Below are 24,819 nucleotides of genomic sequence, written 5' to 3' on the forward strand. Positions count from 1 at the left end.
AATACTTGTAAAATCATTAAGGATTCTTATAAGTTCTTTAACTTGTATCATTCTTCTTTAAAGAGAGAAATATTCTTCTGTACTTCAAAAGCAATCAATTGTTAATCAATCAAGAGATAATGGTCTCTTGATTTGTAAAGTTCTCTGAACACAAGGGAAGGGTATCCCTGAGTGTGGTTTAGAATTTGTAAAAAGATTTACAAGTTAGTGGAAATCTAAGTGGGTTACTTGAGGACTACATTTTAATTTTACTTTACATATTTAAAGAAGTATCAATTGAATTGTTCTTTACTTCTTTTCTATTAAAACTTTTTAGGGGAAATTTTTTAAACTTAATTCACCCCTCCTAAGTTATAAGTAGGGGTGGGTAAACGGGCCCAGATCCATGGACTGGTCCGTGGGGTCTGTAATCCGCGCGGGGTACGGATCAATTTTTTTAAACGATCCATGGTTATGTCATATTTTTGGGTCCATCTCGCTTAACCCGCGGACTATGCGGGTTTGGCCCGCGGGGTTCGCGGGTTGCCCGCAGCCCACATTAGATTTGATTTGTGTGATCCTGACCCAATTATATTAGGTTTGACTTTCTCTTTTCCACCTTAAACTTTTCTTTTAAAACAAGGGATAAAGAAATATATTAGATAAGATAAAGATTTAAAGATAAAAATAAAAGATTTAAATTAAAAGATGATAAAGATAAAAAAGGATAAGATAAGAAAAATAAAAGATAACAGAAATAAAAGATTAAGATAAAAAAAGATAAGTGATAACATCTTAAAAATCTTCCTTTTTGATATTTTCTCAATCTTTTTTTTTTAATTTATCCTTTTCATATCTGTAAGCCATAAATAATAAAAATATCAATTCTTATCATTTAAGCTAGAAATAATTGTTAAATAAATATTTTTAAAGATATTTCAATATATTTTTATGATAAAAAATAGCTCACGTCATATTAAGCAATCATCATTGTAACAGGCTAAGAACATTTTTTCTCCTCACGGTTTTTCTCCACCACGCATTCACGCACGTGCGCAAGTCATACGACTCCTTCCTTTACCAGGAAAACAAAACGCGACTCACACTCACGCAGTCACGCAACACACCACAGCGGCACAACCTCGGCTCATCATCGCGCCACCACGCAAAGTACATCTCTTCTCTCTCTAGAATTTATTTTTATCCTATTTTTGTTGGGACTGATTCATTGTTGTTGTACTATTAAATGTGGAGATGGAGAAGGCTCAAGCTACTTCAAATATGAAATCATTTGTTGTCCAAGATGTTTAAATTTCATATTTTAGATTTATTACTTGGATTTTCTTTTGTTAAGACATTATTTATTTTATTAATGTAATTGACTAATTATTGAGATTTTATTTATATCCGTATTGAACTTAATTTGATTGTATTGTATTTTTATTAAAATTAAAAATTTTTTAAAACTAGGCTCGCGGGGCGAAAACGGACCAATTTATTTGGTCCGTATAAGAAGCGGGACGGACTGGCCCGGTCCGCTGCCAATGCGTTACGTGGGGCGGGCCTTACGCGGGGCGGGCCGGTCCGCTTACTCACCCCTAGTTATAAGTTATTGAGACCACTTGTCTAACAAATTCTATATTAAATAATCTAGTTGTAGGAAAAAAATATTAAAGTTTTAATAGAATTATTTGTTTTGTCATATAATAAGGAAAATATTAAAAAATAATTTAATTTAATAATAATAAGATAACATGAAAATAAAGATAAAAATAAATCTATATTTTATTAGAAGTATACATGTATAACTAAAAATGTTTGTTAAAATATAATTTTTTATCTTATTTTTTCTTTCAACACTTCAACAAAAACTATCACCCGTACTGAATAAAGGACATGCACTAATACTTTTGAAATGGAATGAGATTGTAAAATAAATATACTGTATATAAGAAATATAAGTAATATTGTATGAAATTATTGGAAAAAATTACGAAAACACATATGAAATCAATAATAAAAAAAACATAAATTGATGTATGTGGAACATTAACTAAATTCGTTAACAAAACACAAACCAAACTTAACAATTACAATTGAAAGAAAAAAGAAATACACTTAAATTGTAAGTAATTCAACATTTTTTACAAATACTACTATTAAAAGAAAAGGAAGAAAGAAAGAAAATGTGAAAAAATAATGTAAATAAATATTTTTTAAAAATTAAATTTACCAAAAAATTATTCACTTGTATCCTACTATCCAAGACTCTGATGAAACTGTGCGTTAATACAAGAAAGAAATGGAAAAACCATAGGAGATAGTGTGAGCATTTATTAAAAATGTAACAGTGTAAAAACCAAAAACTACGGTAATTGTTATTTATATTAAGTTATAATGGAGAAACATTAATTATAATTGGAGAACTCTGTGCATTAATGTTTATTTTCAAAAAATAAAAAACAAAAAACAATGCAATGTAGAATAGAAAATTTAAATGAGAAAAAAGGGACATTTACCTTACAATTTAATTTAAGGATTATAATTATATTAGTGATTACAATAAATTTATTTTTTATGTATAGTGATTATTGTAATTACTTTTTTGAATTTCTAAAAAGACACTAAAGTATTGAAAGATATTTTTTATTTTTAAAATTCAATTTTTCTCTTTTTTGTTTGGTATTTTTTAAATAAATTAAATGTTCATGAGCTGCTGCGATGCGGCGTGAAAATATTATATATTTGCACTTAATGTAAAAAAGAATTTTATAATTATTTTAATTATTGACATATCTTTTATGTATAACATAGATAACTTTTCATTTTGAGATTTAGTATTCCCTAACATCCCATATAAGGCCATATTCATTGGACCATTGACACTTGAAGTTCAAATTATAAGGCGTACATGAAACTCATTGTGCGTGCTTGTAGGTGTTTTCTAATTATCAATGAAATTTGGGCTATGGAAAAAAAAAACTTAATATTTCCGACCCAATCCATCAACTGATCTCTTATATGTTTTTAGTGGGCGTTCACTTCTCTGGGACTGATCTTAATTTGTTACGCTGATGCTAAGCTTTGGCTGATTTTCATGGAAATTAACAAAGAGGTACTACATTCGCTTCATTAAAGTGGCCCTTGAAATACGAATTTGCTTAATTTAAAAAAAAATCATTCATTTCCTTTGGTATGATTGATTGCCCTTCAAAGTGAAAAGGTTTTAGTATTGATCTGTTGTGAATATAATTTAAAAATACTTTACATATGAAATTTCCTTTATATAGTTATTCTATTTTCAATTTTATAGCAATTTATGATTGGAAAAGTATAAAAGTAGCACTATTGGTTTGTTATCAATGTCCAAGTTATTTTTGACAAATTATATGAACGAAGAAATATTACTCATTTTTATTAAGATATCATTTGTTTTATTTGACAATCTTTTTTAATCCAATTTTCTAATATATTAAATTGAAGTATTCATGGAACACGAATAAGATCTCTTCAAAAAAAAAAAAAAAAACGACGAATACTCATACTCATACTGAGAAAAAAGGAACTAAGAAAAGAAAAAAGGAATAAATATGGTACCAAATGAGTAACTTTATTTTCTTTGATTCCATCATTGCCAGTTACATATATAAACAACATTTTCTATAGGGACAACGTTGGAAAAAGGTCAAACATTTATTAACATGGATAGCGACATATGCAATCTTCAATGGCATTGCATGTACCACTTGCAAACTTTCCATGTTTATTACGACAATCAGTGCCACATTTGTTACTTGCACAGCTAAACTTATACAGTGTTTCTTCGCACTGTCTTGCTTCTATCAACTTCAATGGTCCTTCATTTTCTGTGTCACACACATATATAAAATATTCAATATTAAACCATGAAAAAACTTATTTAAAAGCAAAGGAATTTAAATAAAATAAATTGACAAGCTTAAATTTGTGACTAGTTTTAATAAGTGGAAACTAGAACATACCAATTCCAATGGAAAGAGCCAACAGAACAATAAAAACAAGAGTGATGGCCTTCATCTTAATTTGATTATAGAGCAATATACTCCTTGCTTTAACTTACTCTTGTCTAATGGATGGATATGAATCTATACATAAACATATATATAGTTGATAAGTATTTAATGTTCTTTAAAGATTTATATTAATTTATAATATATTTAATACTCTTTAATTTGACTTTTTAATTTGTTACTTCTTTATTTTACGGTTATCTTATTTCAGTTAATGCTTCTGTACGTATACATAAACATAATATATATATATATATATATATATATATAAACTGATAAGCATTTAATGTTTCTTTAAAGATTTATATTATTTAATAATAGTTTTAATACTCTTTGACTTTTTGTTACTTCTTTGTTTTACAGTTACTATATTAATTCAATTAATGCTTTTGTTTTAGATTCAATTTATCTTTTATTAGTATTGTTTTTAGAGTTGAAGTATAAATCAGTTTTTATTGTCTAATAACCATATTATATGAATTATTTTAAGATAATTATTTTAAAAGTTAATAAATTTATCATATATAATAAATTATAATTAGATAATTATGTAAAAAAAATTATATTGTGAGTGTATAATCCTTTTTTTCTTAATTTTTTATTACCAATAAAATCCTTTATATAATACTAGTAGGAGATAGGCACTACGTGCATCAACTTCCATTTTTTTAGTTTTCAATTAAAATAATTGTCACATTTGAAGAGTTTTTTTTAACAACTATTTGATTCAAAGGTGGTTTTTAGAATTAGTCAGAGGAGACAATGATTTAAGAAAATGTGTATATCAAATAATGATAATTGTCTTTATTAATAGTTGTAGATGAATATAGCGGATCTAACTTGGCCTGTTGGACAGGATGGATGATGAATATTGTAAGTTATCTTATATTTTTTTTTTCATTCCTAGTAATAAAAAAGTTATAGATGAATGTTTTTAAATTCACGAAAGTATTAAAATACAAAGGTAATGTATAAGAGAAAACTAACATTGTCAATAATGATAAAATTTTGTATCTTATAGAAATTATAATAACATATTTTCTTATCGTTAAATATAAAAAAATTATTTAATTAAAGAAAATAAAAAATACATATGATTTTTAAAAATATTGTAACAAAGAAATGCATGGGACTGTCAAGCTGTGACATCATGGATATCTCAAATTGAAATTGTAGGTTTATCATCACGTTTTTAAACCCGTTTATTTTATTTTCATATGAAAGTAATTGTGATAGTGATTAAAATATTTATTTGTAAAATGGGACAAAAACATTAAGCTATCGCAACTCAGGCATTGCAACTTGAAATAACCACATTAACAATGAATAACACTCTAAATCAATTATATTTAAAAAGAAAAAAGAAAAATGTCTGTAACATACTATTTGACACACTTATCTATGACCTCCTTTATTTTATTTTATTTTTTTAATATCTTTTTTATTGGTTGAAATCATTGGAAATTTAAAAAAAAATTGTGGGTCTCATTTTTTTTAAAAAAAAACAGAACAAATAAAGTATATTAACATTGAACAGTTCGGCAGCACAAGAGATACCCCTGAACTAAAAGTCTCGAAACAAACAGAACAAGAAAAAGAGTTTATGCAGCATTTATGACAAGATTGTCATAAAACAAATAACCCGAGGCTATGATAACTACTCACCCACCAAATTACAAGCATTAAAAACTCCTTTCCTTACATAAAAAACATGTTCCACTATATTAGAAGTTAGAACCCTCACGTAGCTTTGGAAGCCCTTCCCCGAGTCTCAGATGAGCATGAAAAGCTTGATTCCTAAACATACAATTATTGCGAGCATTCCATGTGCACCAAGCAGTCGCGCCGTGAGTGTTGTTTACAAATAGTCCTGCCTCCTGATGAAAGTGCATGTTAGCTTCCTCTGGCATGACAGTGGAAAAATTAAACCACTTGCACCACAGTTTCCACAGTTCTTGGATTTTTGGACATGTGAAAAAAATATGGTTCACTACACACAAGTCGTTATTCACAGATACAGAAAACATTCTGACTCCTCAAGTTATCTAGAGTTGCCAAACGATTCAAAAGCATTCTCCAAATAAAACACTTTGACTTTGAAGGAGTTTGTAGTTTCCAAACAGCTGCCACGGAATTATCATATATATGACCCCAACACATATCTATAAAGATTTATATGTTGAGCTCACCGAGAAAGTATGTGATGAGTCCACCTTCCATACCCAACGGTCCTAGCTCCCTTACACAGTTGAATTGCATTGATCACTTAACTGAAAATTTTCAACCCCTTTATCTCCCACTCAAACCACATTCTCCTCCACCTCAAAGTTCCATAACCACCACTACTAAAAAAAGGGCTTTCCACGACGCAGTTTTTACGATGGTCATGACGCAAACGTCTTAAAAATATACGAGGTGGCATTTTTGTAATTTAAAGCTACTATACGAAGATGGTGTTACTCAAACCCGTCTTAAAATTACTTGTTCAACGACGGGTATTGCAGCACCGTTGTAGAAAGCGCAATGACATTTATTTTATAAAATAAATTATTTTATTTAGAATGATTTAAGACGGTGCGGATATGCATCGTCTTTGAAGCCGAGAGAGACAACGACGATGATTTTATAAACACAGTCTTTAATGATTCAGTTAAAATTAAAAATAATGCCCACGTCTCTTTATCTGCTTTTACTTTTCACTCCGAAGGTTCTAGATCGAGAGAAGTAGCTGTGAAGAAAGAAGTTTGGTGCTCGTAGGTGAACGGCTCGAAGTTGCTCTACACCGGAATGACGCCGTCAGCGGTGGCAGAACTTTTCTGCTCCGTCTTCGAATCCATGGCTGCGTAATCCAGATCTACGTAAGGAACCGATTCGGTTTTGGAGAATAAGTACTGAGACGAATTTAGATATGTCTTCAGATTAGCTAGCAGCCAGGATGCGGCCTCGGCCTCCTCGGTGCTGACGTCAGCGTCGACGTCGGAGAAGAAGGGGTGGTGGAAATTGATTGGCGAGGAGGCCTTGACTGAGTGTACGGACTCGAAGAACGACGTGACGGGGATGCGCTCGTGGCAACTGGCGAGGGGGTTGGCAGAATGGATATCGCGGTCGCAAGCAAGGCAGAGAGCGGCAGCGTCAGCCTTGCAGGTCACATGCGCCGACGCCTGCTCGCACACCTCACAGAATGCGACACGCGGGTGGCGCAACGCGAGCTTGTTGGCGGCATGAACCTTAGAGTAAGGTCCAAGAGTAAGTACTCATTATAGTGATTCTGTTACTGTCATATATTAATGACTCATTATAGTGATTAAATCAATCTGTTGTTGAGGCTCTAGAATAGCAGTGTAAGGTTTGAGAGTAATTCATCATGTTCTTCGCAATTAAATTTTTGCTTAATTAACAATATGTCAATGAATAAGTACTTAGGTATAATTACGTTTGTTATGGAAAAGAAATTTCTTCATTTCTAAGGCAAAGACTGCTTCATGCTAATGCTGCCATGATCCAGACCAAAGAAAATTACTACTATTGATATCTGACCAAGGCTATACAGTTTGTTGTTGTTTGGAATTATATTACAAGCCTTTATTTATGGTCAATTTGATACACAATTGGGTATGCAATTTAATATTGAATGAGTCCTAGTATCTATGGTAAGAACCTCGCATAACTCTCATACTCTGTATTGGTTGAGCCATATGCACAGAGCCATGTTTTTCACATGAACAAGGACTTAAAATGTAGAAATTATCTATATGTCTCTAGGCTTTATAATGATTGCAAAAAATTGTAATTCTACACATCAAATAAAACTTTTTTTGATTATTATCCAAATGCATGTCAGTTATAATTTAGAATTTACATTCAAAGAATTAATTATTGTTTATTTAATTACATTAAAACAAAATGCATGAATGTTTTCAGGCCCTGGTTGTTCCTCAATTGGTTATGGAGAAGCAGAGGAGCTAGGACCCTTCTTTCCTCAAGACAGCAGCCAACCAAAGCTAAAGTTAAATCCTTATTCTTGGAATAACGGTTGGTGAATTTAGATTCGTATCCAATAATTTTTCACCATATACCAAAACATATATACTATACAGGGTCATTAATTCTCATAAGTTGATTTGTAAATTTGGTAAATGTGTTTATTCAAGATAAACTATATGCTAGAAAAAGCAACGATCCTTAACCAATATAATTTCTATTTCTATAGCTACCAATCTTTTGTTTTTGGAATCCCCTGTTAGGGTGGGGTTCTCCTACACCAACACCAGCAGTGATATAAGTGAGCTTGGTGACACCATTACTGGTAATGTTAAATGTTGTTGTCATCTAAATATTTGTACTTTTTTTTTATCTTGCTTTTACTAAATGTGATTTATTGATGGTACGTTATTTGTCAACATCAGCTAAAGATTCACACACCTTTATCATCAAGTGGTTTAGAAGATTTCCACAATTTAGATCACACAAATTCTACATTTTCGGTGAAAGCTATGCAGGTATCTAGCAATGTTCTAAAACAGGCTATTGCTTGCTGCAACTCCCAAGTTGCTTCCTACACCTCTTTTATAACTTCCGGAATAAACAATGCAGAATGTAAAATTACATTCCGGAATACACTTTTTTTTTACTTCTAGAATGACCAATTAAAAAGTAAAAAATCATTCTAGCATTTGGTTCTTGGCAACAAGTATGACACCAAATTGCTAGAAATCATTGATGCAAGGTGAGTTCATTAGTTCATGAATAGGTGGAATATGTCAGCATCTGGTTTCCTTATTTTACAAGTACTTTTAAATTATGAGGGTAGGCCTACAATCCATTTTATTTTGTGTTTCCCCCCCCTTGCTTCTCAACTTAGAACTTTAGTTGATAACTCATGTACCATGTATGGATCCGGATTCCTAAACTTACTATTATGCAAATGCAGATGGTCCAGAATGGTGACCACAAATGTTCAAAAAGTGAGAAGGAGAAAATGTTGAATGCAACTATAACTCGAGCCGATGACTTGGAGCAAATGAGCATTTATATGAATGTGGTATATATTATTTATTGCGCATATTGTGCCATCTTGCTTTCCATTTCACTCTATGATTTGTGTTTATAACTTCATATGGTCCTACTTTGTCTCATTATCTAGTAGTTCCTTGAATTTTTGTTGTCTTCAGTTCTTGTCGATGTTGTAATTATTGACTTGTTATTTTTGGAAATGTTTATGTTTTCACCTCAACTATTAATATGTAAAACTTAAAAGTTGTATATTTCACATTTCATTTTAGGTTTGGCTAGTGCTTGCAGCGTCTTGAACGTGCTCATGCTCAAGGTGTCACAAGTGTTTCCTTTTCTCGTGATGGAAGCCAATTATTAAGCACTTCATTTGACAACACAACAAGGTTTTCATTTAATTTTACTCATTTGATGCAATTTTTCGTTCTTATTTATATCTTTCTTTGGAGATTAAGCCAATTATTAAATTGAGAAAGCAATACAAGGTTTATAAAAATGAATTAAGGGTTATTGAAGGGTTACAAACATGAACACTCATATTTTATTCCTTTTGCTTTTGAAAAAAAGAAAAAAAACTCAAATATGAGAGTATTTACTTAGAATGAAAGTTTTACCTTCTGTGTGAAATTTTTTAAATTAACATAATATTGATATGAATTAATTCTAATGTGTCAAATTTATACTCATGACGTTGTTTAATATTGATTAGCTTCTAGCTTATGGGTGTTGAGAAAGGCATCAAATTGGAAGGCTTGAGTTATATGTACCGATAATTAGTATAATTATATTTGTTCTGGTCACAAGTGCTATAATGCATGTATTGCTTGAGTTATATGTCTTGTATTAGAAGATTAATATGATTTTTTTAATTCTCTAGTATTGGCCTATGATCAGGATTTTCTTAAGAGATTTTTTCCTAGTACTTTCCTGATTTCCTTTGTGGCTTTGGTATGTTTATGTCAATTAGCTTAGCATTTGATTCATCTATGTCCGTTTTACCAAGTATCTAATATGAGTTGGATAGTATCTTTAATGAGTATTATTTGAATAACGTAATGTTAGAGCTGATGGATTACCCTATCTTATTATAAAGTATTACAATTATTATATGAAAAGTCACTTTAAGATAATTTTTTATTGTTTTTATTTTTTAGTGACATTAAATTGAAACATGTTATTCTCTTTTATCTTCTTTTTTTCCATCGTTGTTTGGTCCTTGTGTTTGCTTTGTTGCTTTTTTTTTTTGGAACTGAGGTCTTCATTTAGATTTGTATTAATTGTGCCCCATTTAGATGTTGTTTTTGTCATTTCATAATAATGCTTTTATTATTTTAATTTTTTTTTTCAAAATAACATTCTAAGACGGTCGTTAGCTAATGACTGTCTTAGAAAGGTACCTTTCTAAGATGGTGATTAGCTTAACAACGTCTTAGAAAGGTACTTTCTAAGACGTTGCTTAGCTAACAACTGTCTTAGAAAGGTACATTTTTAAGACGGTGCTTAGCTAACCACTGTCTTAGAAGACAACATTTTTCTAAGACGGGTTTTATAGAGCCGCTATCATCGGAAGTTTTGGCTTTCAACGATGTTAGATTCAAAGACGGTCACCCGTCTTTGAATACTCTTTTCGACCGATGTAGAAAGCACTTTTTTTAGTAGTGCACATGCCTCCTTCCCATCTCCCCATATTACACACCTCAACCTCCTTTTGCTCCTAATTCATGTATACTCTAGGATACACGTAAGCCAAACTCTCTTCTCCCACCTACTTGTCTACCCAAAAAGAAATGTGCTTCCACTCCACCATGCTCTCAAACCATTTATTTTACTCAACCCCCCCCCCCCCCCAATAAACCATTCATAGATCCCTCTATCAAATAGAGTCTGAGCTTCTCTCCCCCTCCCTAACAAGATTTCTCCATCCACCATACTTAGAATCCAAAACTAAACTTCAAAGGCTATCATCTTGGTGGAACAAATTCGACGATGCTTTCTTGTGATTTGATAGTTTTCAATAAATTTCAACCAAATAGTAAAGTGTATCAGGAGAGAAGTTTGCTATGATACCATTTGTAATATCTCTTATTTTTGACTTATCAGTGATTCATACACTACAACACTTCACAGAGTAATACTTCACTCAACATTCTTGTTGGTCAGAACCTTTCACCGGTCAGAATTCTTCGTAAGTAATCCTTTTCGAAACCTCAAAAATATGTTGCAGCTACTCTCAGGATCAATGATTATTTCCACTAGGGTTTTTCGTGGCTCAGTTTGGTTCGATTTTCCATCGAAAAGTCACCCAAACCAAACTTAAAAAACATATGTGGTTTGGTTTGATTTACATTAAATAAAATCCAAACCAAACCAAACCAATATTTTGTGGTTATGTTTGATTCAGTTTTTGTGATTTTTACTAAAATATTATTTTATTAAAATTTATATACTTTTTTTTTCATATTTTAAATAAAATTATATTAAAAAATTGTTGATAACAATCTACAAAACTTATTAATATGTTACACCTTCTACAATAAAAATCTACAAAATTTCATCTATTTTAAGCTAAACATATCTTAAAAAAGTTGTCTAAAAAAGATAGTATGTATTGTATAAGTTTCGTATACATAATACTACAAAACATTGTGAAACTCAAATGGTACAACATAAAATGCATAACACTAAAGTAATATTAGTATTAGTACAAGTGTTGTGATTTAGTTCAGTTTGGATTGGTTTCAAAAATACAAACCTCAAACTAAACCGAATCAAACCAATCGGTTTGAGAAAAAAATTATCCAAAGAAATCCAAAAACAATCAGTTTGATTCGATTTTTATTTTGGATCGGTTTGGATTTGAAAACCCCTATTCCCCACAAACTAACATGAGACTTTTCAGTGTACTTTGTCTTCATTCACATGCTTTTGGGAAACTTCCCAGAAGGTCAGCTATCTCAAAATTACTTTAAGCCAAGCACGCTTAACTATAAAGTTCTTAACTAATAGCCTATTGAAAAGTAGATGTATCTTGTCGATATAGGTAATACCAATTAATTTTTTTTAAGTCATCCATAACTATACAGTCTCATACCTGCATAGTCTCTAGATCACTCTCTTTTCGATGTGATTCATTAGGGTGTTACACTTGACAGATCCACTAGATAAACAAATAACTATTGAAACCTTCTTTCAAGACAAGGTAGCGGGCAAACCCCCTTGGCTCCTAGACCAAAGCAAGATCTCTTATCTACCAATCTTTTGAGGGTGGAGTATGAGACTAGTGGCAATCCTCTTCTACCAAAGATTATCGTTGAGGACAACTATTTTAAAAGTTTATGTGAACCATGGGTTAAGGCATTGGTGATCAAATTACTAGGTAAGCATGTCAGTTACCCAATAATGTTGGCTAAACTGAAATTGATATGGAAATTGCAACATGGATTTGATCTATGGGATCTAGGACATGGGTATTTGATGGTCAAATTCAACTCCTTAGAAGATCGTTGGAAGGTCATGAGTGGTGGGCCTTGGAAGGTGTTCTATCATTATTTGATAGTTGTTGGATCAAGTGGTCTCAGAATAATTAAGAATGGGGGGTTGAATTAATTATGAACGTGTCTTGACTAATAAAAAATTTATCCTTCTTAATATTACTTGATTCAATTATGCTTTACTACTAAGTTATGAGAAAGTAAAGAACAAAAAACAATAACTTAGACAAAAGTAAAGCGGAAATAAAAAGTACACAACGAAAAAGTAAAAAGTGTAAGGAAGAAGAAGACGAACACAGGATTTATATTGGTTCGGCCACAACACATGCCTATGTCCAATCCCCTAGCAACCACCGGTTCTTGAGATTTCCAATAACCTTGTTAAATCCTTTACAAGCAAAGATCCACAAGGGATGTACTCTCCCTTGTTCTCTTTGAACAACCAAGTGGATGTACCCTCCACTTGAACTGATCCACAAGAGATGTACCCTCTCTTGTTCTCAATATTACAACCCAAGTAGATGTACCCTCTACTTGTACCACAAAAGATGTACCCTCCAATGTGTTAAGACAAAGAATTCTTAGGCGGTTAGTCCCTTGAATTCTCTGTAAGGGGGATACAAAAGATATCTCAGGTGGTTAGTCCTTTGAAATCTTTTATAAGAAACAGAAGATATCTCAGGCAGTTAGTCCTTTGAAATCTTTTGTCATGAGGGAGAAGGGAAGAAGAAGAAGAATAACACCAGTTTTCGGTCAATGAACTTTTCTTGAAAGAGAAAGTATTGAACAAAAACTTTTAGAAAGATGAATGAAAGAAATCTGTAAAAAAACAGTTATAGAAATTCATGTCATGGTCACATATTTATAGTCATTTGATTACTCAAGTTAAAGTTTGTGACTCTTGGCAATTTCTTTAAAAGTTGTGACTCTTTTGAAAACTAGTCACTTTAAAAGTTGTGACTCTTTTGAAAACTAATCACTTAAAGGTTGTGACTTTTGAAAAAAAATCTTCAGAAATAAGTCACTTTAAGAATTGTGAATTTTGGTTATTTATTTTTCAAAACAAGTCACAGTGTAATCGATTACCATCATAGTGTAATCGATTACACATCAACAGATGTGACTCTTCATGTTTAAATTTGAAAATCAAAACGTTTAGAAACACTGGTAATCAATTACAAGTATTGTGTAATCGATTACATAAGTTTGAAATGATTTGAAAATGTTTTATCACAAGTTGTGACTCTTGAAATTTGAAATCTTAACGTTTTAAAACATTGGTAATCGATTACAGCTTTGTAAATCAGTTTGAAAAGAAAGTTGGCTACTGGTAATCGATTACCAGAGAGTAAAACTCTTTGGTAAAAAATTTCTTTTGAAAAATTCTTTTGAACAAAATTGTGCTATTCGATAGTTTTTGAAAAACTCTTTTAATACTTATCTTGATTGAGTCTTCTCTTGATTCTTGAATCTTGAATCTTGATTCTTTACTTGAATCTTGAATCTTGATCTTGATTATTCTTGAATCTTGATTCTTGATCTTGATTCTTGAAACTTGCTTGACTCTTGATTCTTTGGCATCATCAAAATAATCTTGGAAGGCATTGCTTCCACAATAGTCAAAACCTATTCATTGCTGAGGTAGACACTATTGATAGCACTTTGGTGTGGATCTGCTTCCCAAGTCTCAATATGGTTTTCTATGATGATAGTTTTCTTCTAGGTTTAGCTTTATTCATAGGTAAACCCATTAAGGTAGACACTAACACTTTGAATGCATACTGGGGTCGCTATGGTTTGGGTTGAGGTTGATTTGAGCAGACCTGTGGTGGTAAAGGTCATTGTTCATATGCATTGGTACCATTTTGAATATGAAAGCTTGCATCTCCCTTGCACCTCATGTGGCCATTATGGCCATCGAAGTAAGGATTGTCCAAAGAAACCACCGCAGATGTCAACGAAGGTGAACCCTAGCATAAACTTAAAGGTGACAATAGATTAAACTGAATGATAGAACTAATCATGGTAAAAGATATTTAGGGAAAGGATACAATCATGACCCAAGCTAAGATTTTAGAGAATATTGATATGCATAGGGAATTGTAGTTTGTGCAACATAGAAAAAAAGGAAATTGCAAACAAAATATGAAAAAGATTATGGAACTCAATAAACCAAGAGGGGGTGAATTGGTTTACAAAATAAAATGTACTTTTAAAAACTGAGTTGTAGCAAAAAACTTTTCTATACGGATCGTATCACAAAACAAATATGAATCGAATGTAATCAATACTTAATCAATCCTTCCTTACTCATGATCCTTCATTAACTTCCTTTCTTTCACAATCATAAAACTTGAATCTTTAAAACCTTGATTAAAACTTGAATGAGTTGTTTAAACCTTATATTAGAAAAAGATATGAACAAGAGAAAAAGACACAATCTTTTATACTGGTTCGCTCTCTACTTCTAGAGAAGCTAATCTAGTTATCTAATCTACAACTTGAATTAGATTTTCACTATGCATTAAGAATTCTTACAAGCAATCACAACCAATCTACAATTTCCACCCTAGAAAAAGAGACTAAGGCATCCAACACTAGGACCCTCTGTGAATATAAGCCTAATAGAACCCTACTCTTAGCCCAAACTAGAAAACTCTACTCTAGCATGTTATAAGCAATTCACGCATAAACACAAGACCACGTAAAAACCATACACATGAAAAAACTAAGTAAAAGAGATACAACTTGTCCAATCTTTCCACAAAAACCTTGCTGGGTTGAGAAGTTGATCTTCTTTTACTCAAAAGACACAACTCACTTTCAAGGAAAGATCTTCCAAATCAAAAGATTAAGAATTTGTTAGTTACTATAAAGCTCTTTTCTTCTCTTATTCACTAATGACAACACAAAATCTTGCTCATTTTGAGGTTAAGAAGTAATTTTCGAGATGTATTGAGTATTCTCTAATAATCTCTTGATGTAGATGTGAACACAAGTTGGTTATTTATAGAGAAAACAATTATAACCGTCTGTAATCGACTAAATCTATAACGCAATTGATTATTTCAATGAAGTAATTGATTAGATTATCTAAGTAATCAATTAAAGTGTTCATCCAACATCTAAAAAACAACTCAAGAACAATGTAATCTATTAGATGACCTAAATAATTGAGTAAGGTTTTCTTGTACACCTTTGAACAACTTAAACGAGAGAAAAATAATCGATTAATCCACCTGGAAATCGATTAAAGTAGAGACTCTTGAAAAATCAGTCATTGTCTCAAACAACAGTGTAATCGATTAAAATACTATCGTAATTGATTAAGTCGAGACAAGACTTAACTCTTGAAGCTTTAGAAAACTTGTTGTAATTTATTACAACAACTGTGTAATCGATTAAAATAGAGTTTTTGCCTTTGAAGAAATTTTTCTAACTTAGAAAATTTTCTTCACTCACTATGATGATGCACAATGCAAAACAAATATCAAATGTACTAAGATGGAATAATCAAGTTAACAACCAATACAAATGACACTCAAAGATTAAAATACTACCGTAATCAATCAAACCAATACAAGACTTAACTCTTTAAGCTTTAGACAACTTGTTGTAATCGATTACGACAACTCCATAATTAATTAAGAATAAAGAGTTTTTGCATTTGAAGAAATTTAGAAAATTTAGAAAATTTTCCCCACTCACACTATGATGATGCATAATGCAAAACAAATATTAAATGTACTAAGCAAAAATCAAGTTAACAACCAATACAAATGCCACTCAAAGGAGTTGGGCATGTAAAAGCCAAAACATCTTCTAAAACTTCTTCAGTCTTTTCCTTGAGCTTCAAGCTTTAGCTTTAGTTTGTTCCATGTTGTTGCTTCCCTTATCTCTAACAGAATGTTCCAACAAATCTTGGTCGAGTTAAAGGTGATCCTGGTGCCTCATCTCTAACACAATCAAATCCTAAGATTGGGTCCAATAATGGAAATGAAATGACAAAGGAAAAATATAAGCCATATTTGAAACACATTGTGAATGGGTCTAGTTTTACCAATGGTATAGTTGTTGTTAACGTAGGCCCACCTAAGGTTAGGAAAACGGTTGTAACTAACTCTAAAGGAAACCTTCCATAGCCTCAACAAGGCAAACACCCCTAATCAGGAGTTAATTCTAAAAATATTATTTAGATAAGGTCAAATAAAGTCTTTGTTAAGACTAATTACATGGAGATTGAAAAGGTGTTTGTCCCAACCTCTAATAGGGAACTTCTTGCCCATATGATCGCCTCTAAGGAGATTGATTCGGGTCCCAAGATATGAGGGTTCGACTTATCTACACCCCACGTTCTCCATGGATAGCTCCAACATCTCTTTTCTTTTGTTGAGCGTTTAAGGTATTGTCAATGATCATGGTCGTCTTTGCACAAAAGATGTTGTTCATCAACATCAACCTAATGTCATTTGTTTATACGAAACATATTGTCTATTCAAAATGGTGCATAATTTTTTGTCCAGTCTTGGTTATGAGGCATGCTGATAACTATTTTTCTTCATTTTTTTCTAACAACTATCCTAGCTTTTCTTTAGAATTTGTGTTCATAATTGTGATTTTTGTTAATAAATTGTATAAAATAGTTTTATAAACTTAAAAAGGTTGTTTTTTATGTTTCTGTAGATATTGATGTTACCAAAGCAGATTTTGATCATCAATAATTGAAGAGCTACAAAGATGGTCTTGTCACAACGAGATATGGTTTTGCCATAGCGAATAAGGACTCTTGATTAGTTGAAAATAATGAAGATTAGCTACAATGAAGCTAAGTCTTGCCACAACGATTTTGTAAAGTTGAAGACCTTGAAGTTATCAGAAACACGCTCCAATGAGTCAACCTTTTGCTCCAACAAACAAGCTACAGAAGCATGAGGATCAAGTTCGGAGTTCTTAATTCATTAGTGTAATTTTGCTGCAATGAAGTATGCTTTCGTTGCAACGAAACTTCCTTGAGGCATAAAAAAAATAATGTGATCTCAGCTCTATTAAAAGAACTTGTATTATCATGGTAAAAAACTTTTGGTTCATTTGACAAATTTAGAAATAGAATCTCAAACCTTTTCTCTCTTCTATGTCCTTTTTTTCCTCCATTGTTGTTCTTTTGAGGTTATATTTGGATCCTTCATGATCTAAATGAGCTAAAATTCACAGTTGTTGAGTGATTGAAGTAAAATTCAAGTATGTAATCTATGTTTTATTCATCAATTCTCATAGTTAATCTGATCATATTCCAATTCTATGCTTAGATGCATGTTAGGCGTGATCAACCTAGATTTTAGGGATTTGAATTGTGTGGAAACAAGTTCAAATCCTAGATCTAAATTGAAATGTGCAAGGCTTTGATGTCAAGAATGAATCAAATACTTGTATTTGTAGAGATTCATTGATCTTCTTCTAAGTTTTTAAGTTTTAGTCACCTAAGGAATTAGGAATTTGACTTGGAACTCAAGGATTAGTTGTTAATGAATTAGGATTAGTCATTGTAGTTTGGATCTAGGTCGCATTGAACTAGGATATTGATTAGGAACGAGTTTCATATGAAGAATTCTATGGATTTCATCTCAACAACATTTTGATTTGTTGATTTTAATTTAGGTCCAAAAATTGTGTTTGAAAAACCAAAAAATAGTTTGGTTTCGCTGCAATGAGTTGTTAATTCGCTGTGGCAAATGCATGAAATTTTAAAAATTTGTTGATTCTCTGTAGATACGATAACACTTTATACTTATTGTTTCTTTTCTACAAATTAAATTAGACTAGGTTCACTTGTCTATTATGTCTGAAGCAAAACAAGACTGACATCATTGTCGGGGACTTGTGTTTCAACATTTAGGCAACTGAAATTTTTTTCTTTTAGTTTGTTAGATTACATTCTTTTAATTTTATATTTTATTCATTCTTTCATTCTTATTGATTATGGATACTTTAATTCAATTAAATTTTTTTATTAACATTGTCCTTAGATGTGTATTTTGTTACATGTGTTAGACAAGTGGCCTCAATAACTTAAGAGGGGAGGGGTGAATTAAGTTTCAAGATTCCCACTAACAAACTTTTAACCCCCATTTTCAAATGATAGGCTTAGAATGCAAAAGAAGAACAAGAAGCAATCAATTTAACAATATTATTTTAAACGTGCTAGGAAAAATTGATTAATAATGCAAACTTTATTTATACTGGTTTGGTTACTTCCCGTGCCTACATCCAGTCCTCAAGCAACCCACTTGAGATTTTCCACTATCTTTGTAAAAATCCTTTTTACAACTTCTGAACACCCAAGGAATCCCTTTCCCTTGTGTTCAGGAAACTCACAATTCAAGAGATAATCAGTCTCTTAATTACATTTTACTTTCTGAGATGAACAAAAAGATTTATCTTCTTTAGAGTGGATAATACAATTTGAAGTTCCTGGATGAACTCTCAATAGATTTGTAAGTGTTTGCCCAAGAGTTGTCGAGAGAGTATTTGACAATGAAGTTCGCTTGGAATATCTCTCTCTTGCTTTTTGAAATCAGACACACATATATATAGGCCCTTCGTGCCTTTTCAAAATGGTTTGAAGAGATGTGTCTTTTCAAAAAGCTTTTTCTGAATTTTTCCACTGGTAATCGATTACAGGTTTCTGGTAATCTATTACACAGTTATATTTTGAAGGGTCATGACTTTTGAATTTGAATTTCAAGAGTTCTATTACTGGTAATCAATTACAGGTTCAAAATTTAAATTCAAAAACCCTTTTTAACAGCTATTTTTTCAAACTTGTCTTCTGGTAATCGATTACACTGCCTGGTAATTGATTACCAGAGCCTTGAGTGTCTTGGAAACACTTTGTTTTAAGGCAAGGCTTGATCTTTAGTTAATCTTGAAGTAAGGCCTTGTTTGTTGAAACAACCTTGTATTAATCTTGAAGCAATGTTTATCCTTTGAAGCAACCTTGTTTGATTCTTCTTTGGCATCATCAAAATCATGTATTCATACATTCACATTCTCCCCCTTTTTGATGATGACAATCATTATCAAGTGATTTATTTTCGACATCATCAAAACATGCATGATTCACAACATGCATAGATCGTACACATTAAGAAGCAACACATCCAAGGAAAAATTGATTCGTGATTTAGAAATTGAGAAGACACTTAAGAAGAATAAAAGCAAAAGGAAGAAGCATGAAAGAAATATGGAAAATGGGACTATTCCTCCTAGGGTTACATTTGAGGATCATGCTACATATATTGGACCTTTGCACTTCAAGATTCAAATAGTTTCCTTTGCTCCTACATTCAATTTTTATATTTGTGAATCTAGTGGAGGAGGCCATGCTACTAACAAATATGCTAAAATTCATGAGGAAGTGTAGTACATGAACAATCGGAGGCACGAAAAATACCAAAATTACAACAATCAAGTCTATAGACCTCATCCAAGCATAGGTCAAGAGAAGGGAGGTAGTTCTAATGACATGCCTAGGCATAATCTTTATGAAAAGACAAGCATGCTAGAGGAAACCCTCACATAATTCATGCGAGTATCTTTTATCAACCATAAAAGTACTAAAGCCTCCATCAAGAGTTTGAAATTTCAAGCTGGTCAAATTGCCAACAAATTGGTTGAGAGAAACTCTAAAAATTTCTCAGTCAACACTAAAGAAAATCCAAAAAGTTCTAAGATTGAAGGAGATCCTTAAATCTTCTATCATGTATCAAGCTAGTAATGTTAAAGACGCGCTACTTGGGAGGCAACCCAAGGGTTTGGTTTGTTTTTATTTCTTTGTTTTGATTTTTCTTTGGCATTTAGCCTATTTTAAAATACTTGCATCATAAAAAATAAGGGTGTAAAAGGAAGAATCACCTCAATGAACTAACAATTTGCTAGAACGATTTGACCTCCTCTATCTTAATGTGTTGAGATTTTAAAAATTTGCTTTAGCAGAGAGGGATCTCGCCATGGCGAATGGTCATCTTAGACTCAAGGAACCCATTGTAAGTCATTTTTCTTTGGCGAAGAGAGATCTTGCTAAAGCAAAAGTTACTCATAGAGGTGAGGCACTCTCTATTTGTAAGCTCGCTCTGGCAAAGATGGATCTCACAAAGAGAGAGCTTTGGAACGACAACAATAAAAAAAAAAAATACAAGTATGTAGGATTTAAATAAGTGGTATTTGAGCTGAGTATTGATAATTGCTATCCAAGAGTATTAAATGCATTAAAAATGGATAAAAAGTAGCAATGTACCTCTAATTTTATGGTTTCTTTTGTGAGATTTGTAAATAATTGATTTTTGTGTGAGTTTATACAGTGGAAGCTCCATTTGGATGACTAATGTTGAAATTATTTGGATTTTTAGGCTGAAGAAGAAAAGATTTGGAAATGCTGCTAAAGGGCTCGCTCAGCGAGCCAGATTGGCTAAGCAAGGCCAATCTGCTTAGCGAGGAAGCCAACTCGCTCAGCAAGAGAAAAACTCTAGAGAATGTTAAGTCAGAGAGAAGCGCGCTTAGCATGCGCCAGCCCACCCAGGGAAAATTTTGTCTCTTCTCACGCTTAGCGCGTCCAAGCCTACTAAGCGCCCAGTCACTAACTCTCGCTCAGCGAGACATGTTCGCTGAGCGCGCATTCGTAATCTGAGAAGCCCAAAAGTCTTTAAAACTGGAAGATGAGGGGAAAACCAAGTGAAGAAAGCAGCATGGGAAAGAAGGAACAGAGCATCAAGGCTAAAGGAAGACATTTTTCTTCACACTTTCACTTCACCATTCCATTTCCATCTTATTTCATCCTTGTAATGAGCCCTCCTTGCTAATGGAGGGCTAAACACTTCATTGTTAGGGAGTTTTTCACTAAGCACTCTTGATGTAAAAACTCTAACTATCTATTTAATATTATTGCTAGTGTTTTCTGCTTCTATCTGTGTTTATTTTCCATATTTGTGGCTTGATCACCCATTTATATGTTTTGTTAGGGTTTAAGTATTGGAAAATGCTTCCAGTCCTTAGAACTTGGTAAAGCAACTAGAGGCCTTCATTTCTAGGAATAGTGTGAAGTAATCTAGTAAATACTGCATCTTTTGCGTAATGCGGCTCGCTTAGAATGAGTTTGTTGAGGAATCAAGAACGAAGCTAGGAGAGCTAGGCTCTTTCGTGTGAGGAATTACAGGTAGAGTAATTAAACGGTGCAAGGAACATTAGGATAATGTTAAATAGAGAAAAACTTCTTTAATCACGTCAAGAGAAAGTTCAGTAGAATACTTCCCGACATATTCACCTTGGTATTTGTTTCATTTTACAACTCTGCGCTTGTTTTGCTTTTCATTCTTAAGCTAAGAAAAATTACTACAATCATTGGAAAACATGAATAAGAGATTTCATTTTCTTTCACTGCAATTAAAATTGTTTACAAACTGAATATGCATCATCGAAGTATAATAAATTCCATGTGGACACAATACTCGATCTTACCATTTTAATTACTACTTGAACAAATTGGTGCACTTGCCAATAGTCTAACAAGTATTTCTACTGATTTTCACCAAAGCAAATTGACCACTTGCTGAAGCAAAAATGGTATGAAAAATATTTCATCAATTGGGTCACATCTAGTTGAACTGAATTTATGCACCTACTTTTGCCAAAGCGAAGTAACAACTTGCAGCAGTGAAAATGGACATGAGTTCATTGGATTAGATGTACCACAATCAATGTGGCAGCCATTTTGCTATAACAAAAAATTCAAAAAGTGAGGGTAACTAAAACTTTTTTCACTCTTTTAATTTTTCATTTCACTCACACACACCATTTCGCTCAAGAGCTTTCTCAGAGGTGAACCCTAATTTTTACTCCATTTTTATCAATTTCTCACTTAACTCACTCACCTAATAATTTCCTTAAATATTTTTTCATGTTTTATAAGGAAATTAATCTAATTTTATCCAATTTTAAAGTGATGTTTTACTTTTTTATCTTAGTTTGTAAATATTATATTTTTTTGTTTAAATATTTAATTTCATAAGTTACATCTCATATATTTTTTGTCTACTGTTTGTAGAAATGGAGTGGAAAGTGGAAAAGCTCTAGAGATTTTTTGAAGAAAAAAAACAAACTTCAATTTAGTTGAGCTAAGGAATGGAGTTGAAGCTAAATTTTGACAACAAGTAAAAGACCTCTAGAAGCTTGAGCTAAATTTGGGAGTCGGAGCTAGATCTTGTTTTGCATTTAAGTTTTGTTGTAATTTAGCTAAAGCTAAAATTTTTAGCTTAGCTAAAAGTCACTAAAAATAAATTTTTTGGCTCTTATATAAATAAAGTTTGATTGTCATTTAGAAATGGGGATACTTCATTTGGCAAAAATCCACAATCCCATTGAGAGGGGAAGCCTTCTTTGGCTTCATTCTTCATCTTCTTCCTCCCTCAATGTGTTTTGAGGCTACCCGTGGAAATGGGTAGGTAAATCCTCCATTAATGCTTGTTGTATAATGACTAACCATGATATGTTTTTAGGAGTAGCAAAATACCCAATGAACTTTGTGTCTAGGAATGAAGCTTAGTTCATTGGTTATCTTGAGTCACTAGACTTAAAGCTAGTTCCTTTATTAAGTTTGTAAGGAATCAAAACTTAATATCAGAACTAAGACTATTTTCACTTAAGGAATTACGGCTAAGAAAGCATTTGTTGAGTTATTTTAGCATTGATTCACAATAGGTATATGTATTATGCATTCAAGCAAGAAGAGAGTGAGGTTTGGTGAATTCTAACCTTGATAATCCCCTTGTTATTTGAAAAATCCCATGTTCTAAGCTTTGTTTTCACTAAAAAAACCCACAAAAAGAGTATTTTAATTACTTTGCCTTTACTTGTTTTGTTTTTATCTTACTTATAATAAACTAAAGTTCATGATTTTACCGCTTTCGTGTGATATTTGTTAGCTTAGATTGTGATTTCATGAATTTTGCCCAATATTATGCAAGTCTCTAGGGAAACAATACTTGGACTTTCCATTTAACTTCTTGTAAGATTTGGTGTGCTTGCCAAAGAGATAACAACAACCCCACTCCTTCACTACGCCAACTTCTTTCTTCACTTGTTTGGCACAACATTCTCACTCCTCCCTTGTATTTTCTCCATTTTTGTTCAAGTAAGTTTTCCTTAAATGTTTTTGGTTTGGGATTGTTTTCTTAGTTTGTAAATAATGCATTTCTAATAAAAATGATAAAAAAATAAAGTGTACATAGATCGTGAGTCTATACCTAAAAAGGTTGTGTAGGAATTTGTGATAGTTCACTCTGAGGATGATAAGAATAGAGTTGAGCTGGAAGAATTGGAAAAGATTCAATCTACAACAAAGCATGGAGCAACACTCATGTCTCTATATGCTACTTAGGGATAATTTGAGTTGCAACATGGTGTTCTGGATGAAGATATGGATCCATAAGAGAAAAAAGCTCTTGAAGAGACCATGTTTTAGTCTGCCATTGAAGCTTCTTTCAAGGATGATGGGGATGATATCATCAAAATAGACTGTGGAATTAATGGCACCAATTCGTCCAAGGTTAGTGTTTGAAGTTGATGAGAAAATTGTCAATGCCATTTTATTTGAAGAAAAGATGAGACAATTGGAGAATATATATGGAGTTGTAGCGTTTGTAAGCATAAAAGCTATGAAGGTTAGTCTGAAGAAAAAGAAGATTCTCCAAACCATTGAAAAACCCATCAAACTTACAAACCTCTTCACCAAACTTGATAGACGTTAGATGAGACCAAATTAACAACATGCAACATAATGGATACTTCCAACCAGACCATATGTTCAACCTCCACCAACTGCACCTATTAATCTAAATGTCAATGTTAGACTCTTCCCTGGATTCAGAGGGCACATAGTCTTAGAGTGGCAGACTTGTAATAAGGTCTGGAAGGAGAAAGGCGAAGTTGGGTCTCACATACTTCATCCTAAAATGTAACAAGCAGAGCTTAACAATCTTAATTTGGTAAAGCTTTGGAAGCATGGTTACCTAAGGATTGATCCCTTCAACTACACTTCTTGGAAGACACTTTGTGAAGAAAAAGAAGAAGATGATGATTTTTTGGTTTATATAGGGATCTAGAACCAGTTTTCAAAGAGTTCCCCATTATACACATTGTTCCTCTCAATCCCAATAGTCTTATATTAGAGCATAAGCCAACTTCAAGATAGGTATATCCACCTGGTGCTATAGTATGGAGAAGTCACGAAGCTTAGCCTT

The 24,819-nt window shown here is 32.3% G+C and overlaps 1 long non-coding RNA gene and 1 pseudogene across 1 annotated transcript; both read right to left on the minus strand.

Annotated features, from left to right (window-relative positions):
• Nucleotides 1–3,570: 3,570 nt before the first annotated feature.
• LOC114421204 lies at nt 3,571–4,115 on the minus strand. The gene is made up of 2 exons (XR_003668505.1): nt 3,981–4,115; nt 3,571–3,845 (listed from the first exon to the last, which is right to left on the minus strand). It is a non-coding gene; the product is annotated as an uncharacterized LOC114421204 (long non-coding RNA).
• Nucleotides 4,116–6,724: 2,609 nt separating this feature from the next.
• Nucleotides 6,725–7,737, minus strand: LOC114423983 (annotated as a pseudogene).
• Nucleotides 7,738–24,819: the final 17,082 nt, after the last annotated feature.

The sequence above is a fragment of the Glycine soja genome, chromosome 8 (assembly GCF_004193775.1).
Source record: "Glycine soja cultivar W05 chromosome 8, ASM419377v2, whole genome shotgun sequence".
Lineage (NCBI taxonomy): Eukaryota > Viridiplantae > Streptophyta > Magnoliopsida > Fabales > Fabaceae > Glycine > Glycine soja.